This window comes from Centrocercus urophasianus, unplaced genomic scaffold (assembly GCF_019232065.1).
Source record: "Centrocercus urophasianus isolate 14NV4802_14NV808 unplaced genomic scaffold, USGS_Curo_1.0 seq_38, whole genome shotgun sequence".
Classification (NCBI taxonomy): domain Eukaryota; kingdom Metazoa; phylum Chordata; class Aves; order Galliformes; family Phasianidae; genus Centrocercus; species Centrocercus urophasianus.
The window spans coordinates 2,365,047-2,372,525 of NW_024884955.1; the positions used below are offsets into that span (position 1 = coordinate 2,365,047).

At 45.5% G+C, this 7,479-nt stretch overlaps 1 long non-coding RNA gene across 1 annotated transcript; it reads right to left on the bottom strand.

The window, feature by feature from the left end:
* Positions 1–1,408: 1,408 nt before the first annotated feature.
* LOC122167625 lies at positions 1,409–7,166 on the bottom strand. The gene is made up of 3 exons (XR_006171061.1): positions 6,733–7,166; positions 1,967–2,209; positions 1,409–1,757 (listed from the first exon to the last, which is right to left on the bottom strand). It is a non-coding gene; the product is annotated as an uncharacterized LOC122167625 (long non-coding RNA).
* Between the last annotated feature and the right edge of the window lie 313 nt (positions 7,167–7,479).

A 7,479-nucleotide genomic window follows, 5' to 3' on the forward strand; every position in this document is an offset into this window, starting at 1 on the left:
AGGTGGCTGGGAGTGCAGCCGTAGTGCCCAATTAGCAGCAAGCAGAGCAGAAGGCTGCGTGTGAAGGAGAGAGCACAGCACAGCGCTCAGTGAAGGAAGCCAAGCAGATGAAGCTGTGGCATGGAGCCCCTCCAAGTGCAAATCAGAGAAAGAAAGAGGGGGCAAAGTGCTGAGGAAACCCTGGCACTTCTCCCAGGCAGTCACAGGGACCTTACACACCTCTGGTTATAAATGCAAACTCATCCCTTGGCAGGACACACGCTTTGCCTCAGCCTCTGTGTTGTCTTTCCTAATGAAGGCTGTTGTCCACAGGAGAATGACTGCAGTAAACCCTCGGGAACTGTAACCCATTAAAACATATGGCACCGCTCCTTCGCATCTGCTCTGCTGTGGGAGCATCAGTTCTCACACACAATCCTCAGTGAAGCTGGAGCTGGCAGCATGAGCTTGGGGGACCTATAGCTTTTGGGGAAAACAATCTGCTTTCCTGGTTTTTGGGCCATATCTCCTAATTCCATCAGATTATGGAGTTAGTGAGAGTAGGGAGGCTATAAGCTAATGCCTTTCCCTTCAGAGTCGGGGGGATTTTCCCCTCTCCTTCTCCTTATAACACAGAGATGTGATGCAGTTTGGCATGGATTCTGAGAACCAGCCTTTTGTGCAAGGAGCTTCTCCAGAGTCCTGGGAGGAATGAATGTGTCCAATCATTTTTTAAAAATGAATGAAAACAACAGACTTCAGAAGGGCTTGGGACTTCTGTTACGATAGTCACCAACAGGTATTAAAAAGTCTGGCTCTACTGCCTGACCAGGTGATCAGGGTAACGAGAAGGGAATATGTCCAATTTTAACCAAACAAAACAGAGGGCTCAGGTAGAGGATCACAGAGCTCTCAGACACTGCATATTGCCTCTCAGAGTACTGCCAATAGCCGCAAGCCAATAAAAGCAATTACTAGAACATTTTCCCTTTTCTTCTTGCTGGTGATTCAGACGAGTCCCTGCAGCACAAGTGATTGCTTCCATTTGCATTAATAGCAACAAAATTCGAACGTGTTAATCTGAGCATCACCTTTGCTGGTCACAAGAGAAAGTACAAACTTTTCCAAAGAAATAGCAACCCCCACGAGCTCCATAGGGGATCCAGAAACTGCATTTAGCTTGTGATTTCTCCTGCTGTGGGGCAGGTCCCATGCCTCCCTCCCTACACACCCTCCATTCTCCCTGCTGCCAGCTTAATGGTGATCTTCTGCTTATCTCATGCCCATACATCTGCTGTGCTCCCCCATCAGAGCTGTCATCTTGGATGGGGTAATCCTCTTTGGGTGCCTCAGACTTTAATCAAAAGGTCACCTTCAGAATGCATGAAATTCAGCATCTCTCAGCAACGAGGGTAATTAATCAGCGTTTCAGTTTAAAGGACTCTCTCGTTCACCCATGACAGCAGGAGCAAGGCAAAGGAAAACGACTGAGGAGCTGTGACAGATGATCTCAAACACAGCAGAGTTACTGACAAGAAAAAGAAGCCTTGAAAACAGGTTAGCAGGCAGCCAAATTCTGCTGCCAGCGTTAACTGGCACAACCCAAAAGAGTATGGAGTAGGAACAGTCCTTACATTTTACATGCTCCCAAGAGCTGGCTCTGTGTGCGAACACAGCACAGCCCATGTGTCCTTCAGCAAAATGCCTCCATTTCTCCTCCCCACGTGCCACCACTCACGAGATCCCAAGTGCAGATCCCCAGCCTGAGGCACAGTGATCTGCAAGGAGAGGGGGAAATAAAGCAGAAACAAAACCAGAGTGTCAACAAATGTGGCAAAATGAGGAGTTAAAACCACGGGGACAGCTTCACAGTGCCTCCGGTGATTTGCTGCTGCTTGCTAGAATGTTCCCTCGCTGCCATCTCACAACTGCATCTGATTAAATGTTGCTGTCTGGCAATGAGTCTAAATAATAATTCATAACTTACAAGGAGGCTTCCTAATGACACACGCTGTGTTCCCATGGTTCACTCGGTGCGATGCAAGGTGAGCAGGGTGCAGGACCTCTTGGCTCAGGTTTTCCTTCTCTCACCCAGCACAACTTCAGAGCCCATGAGATCAGTTGGGCGATGTGCAGCTCCTCCTCCAGCCTGCAAGGCAGCCCTTTCCTCAATCAAAGTGCTGTGTGTGTGATAAGCACGAGGAGTTGTTTAAGTATCACTTGCCAGCGCCTGCCAAACAAGAAATGGATTTGCTTTCTGCATTCAAGTGAATTTTTATTTTTGTCAATCTTGCCTCTCTTACAATACATTCCCCTGTGAAATGTGTTGAGCAGAGATAACCAAGCATAATATATCCTGGGGGATTTGCAGTGGCAAGAAAACAATCTTGATATTCACGATGAAAAATGTCAAACAGTTTTCTGCCACTTATAGCATCAAATGATGATGCTTTTAGTATTCTTTCTGTGGAGAGTACAATATGAAAAATACCAGACCATGAGAATTTGTGTATGCGTGTTTCTATTTACCACTGATCAGATAAAAGAAAGCAATGAGGAATCACAAACAAGCCTCATCATGATCCCTGCACACTCTGGGATTTCTTTTCTTTCTTGTGTTTTTTCCTCTTCTAATTACAGTGATATTACTCAAATCAGCAGGTGAGAACACAGCTCCTAACACTGCACACAGTCCTTCAGGGAAACCTTGGCAGAGCAGGGTGTGATGGCAGCAGGGGGGCAGGAGGGACCTGCAGGACAAAGGGAATGGGATGTAGGGAATCAGTTCAGTTCTCTGCGGTTAAGAGATCCCCTGAGTATATGTATTTTTCTTCCTTTCTTTATTCTTTCTAGACCATAGTCTGATCATGGCTTAGAAGAGCCAATGAATAATTGGCAGGGGTTGGAACTGGATGATATTTAAGGTCCCTTCCAACCCAACCCATCCCACAATTCTGTGATTCTGTGAATAGGGAAGACACAGTGGGAGGAAGCTTTGCCCACCCAAGGGGACTGATACAGGAGAAGAGCCACTGATGACCAAAGATGATCAGTAGGAATTTAAGGGTGTGAAGGAGCAAAAATGTGACAGCATCTTTTCTATCCCAGCAGCTGGATTCACCATGTTATCTGGCAGCTTCTTTTGTTGGGATAGTGCTTAGAAAACCCAAGCCACTAAAATGAAGCCCATTTTCCAAACGTGTTACTGGCCTTGAGGAATGCCCTGCATTAGGTGCATCTCTTTCACACTGCCTTTCTAAGAAGACAAGTACTACTTGCCAGTCCCAGGGATATTTCTGCAGGTGCTGCAATATAGGTGGCATAAGAAATGGGTGTGAGTACTGAGAGTTTTACTTAATATGCTTGGCTCTTACGTTATATTAAGACAAAATTTAGCTTTGATCTCACTTCAATCTTTTCCAGAGTTTGGGTGATACCACTCTGAGCCCATTCACTGTCATCACCTGGCTTTTAAGCACGCATTTACCCAAGGGGAGAGCTACTGGGTGGTTTTAGGCTTCCAATTGCCAATGGCTGTGTTAAAACAGGGCTAAGGGCAGCGTCGTGAGATGCATTTACCCACAGAGATGCCAGCAAATGCACCGCCCAAATTTCAGGCCTTTATCTCTCTAGAGAAAAGCCATCCTTCAGAGATGGGGAGTTCTGGAGTGCAGAGGAAGGCAAGGAGAGCTCATAATGATATTGCTGTCAGACCAGAGCGCAGAGAAAAGGTTAACGTGAGTGATTGCTCTCTAGTGTCTTATTAATCCTTGCTTTCAATTATAACCTTCGATTGGCTGCAGGTAGGAGAAGATATATTTTCACTTCTTCAACAGCTGTTTAGAAGTTTTAATTACAACGGCACATTAAGAGACCCTGTCCCAGATCACTCAGTTTGGGGAATGTGTGCAAAGTTTTGCTCATTTCACACCACATATTGTGCCCAGATTTGTCTACATAAACAGGATGTTACAGAAGCAAATGTGGTAACGCTCCGTGAGCGCTTCCTGCTTAATCCATTTTAGCATTTGCATGCTCTCAGTTGGTTTCCACAGTAATTACATTTCCATTAGCTTTAATTCATGACTTGATCTTCCATTTGCAACTTTCATTCTTCTTCCATGTGTGTGCATCCACATTCCCGCTCATGTTTCTTGCAACGTGCAACCAAAAGCAAAACTCCAGTGCCAGAGGTAGGAAAAGTGTATTTCTGCAGTGTGAAATTCCCAGAAGAGGCTGACGCTGGGGGAAGGATTCATGTGCCTGAACTACACCATGCATTGCTTTGGACCCCATCTGCCACATGGCATCTGAAACATCCCCCGAAGGGCTGGAAGACGTGACAGAACACCTATGGGACCACGGCCCCAGGGCTGGTTTCATGGAGGACACTGCACATTGCTGTCATGGCAGTTATTTCTGAGCAAACCCAGGGGTGATGCAGGCCTCCTGTTTGTCTGTTTTCCTGATGGGGCTTTGGAGAGGTGGAAGTGAGCTGTCATTGGCCTGGTGTGTGTGGCAATGCTCCTTGCCCTTGGTGCTGGGGGCTGGAAGCTGCTCAAATCCATTTTTAATCGAGCTACGGGGTTTTTATATGAATTCCATAAAGCCTGGTAACCCAGTCTCTGAAAAAGTAGAGGAGCTGCTGTGAACCTGGGTTGGAGAAGCTACAGTAGTGTTGCTTTAGAAACCAAAGCTGACACAGATGCAGTGCAGGCAGGAAAACCCAAATCCACAGAAGCTCTGTTTTAGGCTGAAAATACATGAAAAAAAAGAAAAAGATGCACTTGAAAAGAATTGGGCTTTCAGGTCTGGCGTCGATGTGCTGTTGCAGAGGTATGGAATCATCAAGGCTGAAACCAACCATCACTACCGTGTCCACTAAACCACGTCCCTCAAAATGGATATAAGAGGACATACTGCATTTGAATGAAGCTCATGGTTTGTTCGGTAGGGGTGGTCAAGTGGAGCGCTGAGGCCCAGTGCCTTTCTCACCACTTCCCCCTAGAGGCAATGGATGCCGAAAGAATTGCTAAAGGTAATTACTTGAAAATAGTTTTTGGAAGATTTTTTCCCCACTTCAGTGAAACAGAAACAAAATTCAATCAGGTTGCTCCAAAAGTAACGCCTCCTATTTATTTCCATCGAACACATTTCAAAGATTCATATTATTTTGCCACAGGGAAGGGAAAATCTTTACAATTGCTATGGGGTATTGGGGAAAATCTTGCTTCATTTTGATACTAATGATATACAAAAAGCAGCAAACCCTCACTTTCCAAGAATCTTTACTTGTTCCATGCTCATATCTCTTTGCCACTAAAAATCATGTAAAAATGCCGAGCATTTCATAAGGACAGAGATGAGATGTGCCTTCTAGATAACACAGCATATTTGTATCTTCAGGCAAAGAAGCATTCACAGATACGAGGCCCTGCTAATGAGAACAACCCCGTGCTTAGTGGGAATGTTAATCAATTAGACACGCAGAGCATTAATGATGTTTTCTTGCCTAATTAGATTAACAAAACATGAGCACAGATGCTTTTTTCCCCTTGCAGCCATCCCAAGGAGCACCACCCATCTGGCCCCGGGATGCTCCATGGGGAGATGTTTCCCCGGGCACCCCTAGGGCTGGAGGAGGTTCTTCCTGCAGTGAGGACACCCCCAGCACCCAGGGGCTCGGTTCCATTAGTTGGGTAAATCTCAGGGAGGACGTCTTGCTCATTGAGCATTAGTAGGATCCCCAGGCGGAGCTACTGGAACTCCAAGACAGTGATAATAAAAGGGCTATGAAAAAGAGAGAAGGCTTATCTCTAACAGAGGAGAATCATTTGATTCAGAGTGAGACAAGAAGCAGATAAGAAGCCAGAAACACTCACAAGTCCAGAATAACAGTGACCTACAAAGCATGGGATTCCTGAAAAACACTGATAAACTGCCCTGAGACCTCATCAGCTTTCCTCCCTGTTATCAGATTCACACAAAGGCAGGTAGCACATGCTCAGTGCCTGGCTCCCCAGAGGAGAGAAGAAACGAAGGAAATCTGCTGCACTGTTTTCGTGGAGGGAGAAGTCACAGAGCAGATCCAAGCACAGTGTTAAAAGGATTGCACAAAACCAAACGACCTCAACAGCTGCTGGTAGGGAATTGTGGATTATCATTAAATAAATAAATAAATGTTTTAATATGCGGTTAAATAAAGATTAATCATCCATCATCAAGCCCCAGGTTGGCTTTCTTTACTGAATGGCTGCAGGGGGAGCTGGAGGTATCCAGGAACCCCTAATTGACCCCAACCAGATGTACAAAGGGGCAAGCTTAACTGCACCAGTGATCTTTTGCAAAGTGTCTGAGTGCTTTGGTGTCATGCTCTGCTGTTCCAGGCAATGACAGCCATCAGCTGGCTATGCACAGAGGCTGGCCTGCCTGCCTGCTGCTTTCGGCACCTTGTGCAACCACAGAGCACCCACAGCCCATACTTCAGTTGCCACAGACTCGTTCTGCAGTGAACTAAGTTAATTGCCATTAGCTGTGAGACCACAGGAGGTCAGGGATTCTATAGCAAAGATGACAGCACAAATACACTCTTTTCAGTGCATGCATTAAGATCTGCGTTATTGACTTTTTTTCTTTTTCCTTTTTTTTTTTTTCCCAAGCAAACACAAATATTACTCTGAATTTCCTTCCCATGCTCCTGGGCAGATCCACCACATCCCCAGAGCACACTGGGCCATGTTGCAGAGTTCTTACTTGCACGCAGAGATGGCCAACTCCAACTTCTCTTACATGGTCAGATCACAGGAACACTCCAAATTCCCATTGCTGCATCATGTCTGCTCTGGACAACGAAGAATAATTGCAGTGATCTACATCAGCTGAGGATCCACTCAGTACCCACCAGCAGCAAAATGTCACAGATTTGCTTCCACCCTTAGGAATGGAGGCATGAAATGATGCAGGTAGGTTAGTTTTCCTGCTGAATGTGTTTTCCATAGCTCTTGCTTATATGGCTGTTAGATTTTATCCATAATGCCTCAAGGTCTGAGGCAGCTCATGGTATTTCATTCTACTTCTGAGGTGGAAGGTTTTATCTGTGCTTTCACAGGTTTTCAAAACTTCACTCTGCTCAGGACAGATTTTGTACTCCTGAGCCAGGTGTACAGTTGAGTAAGAGACTGCTTTTTTCTTTTAACTTATTTTTTTGGCTTTTATTCTGCTCCAAATGAAATTATTTTGGCTGAAGGAAATGTCGGCACATTTTGCTCCTTTGAATCCCCACGGATTTGGGATGTAGTGCAGGACCCCACATTGAGGCTTAGGATTTTTACAGGCAATTTCTGCCTGTCTTCATCATAAAGTGAGCTGAAAGGCTCGAACCAATAACGATCACAAGAAAATCACATGGGGAAAATATTAAGGAAGAAACTGCCTTTTGATTGATGCTTCAGCGCTCTCCATCCCTGCCTGGGAAGGAAAGGCTTCGAATACAAATTAATC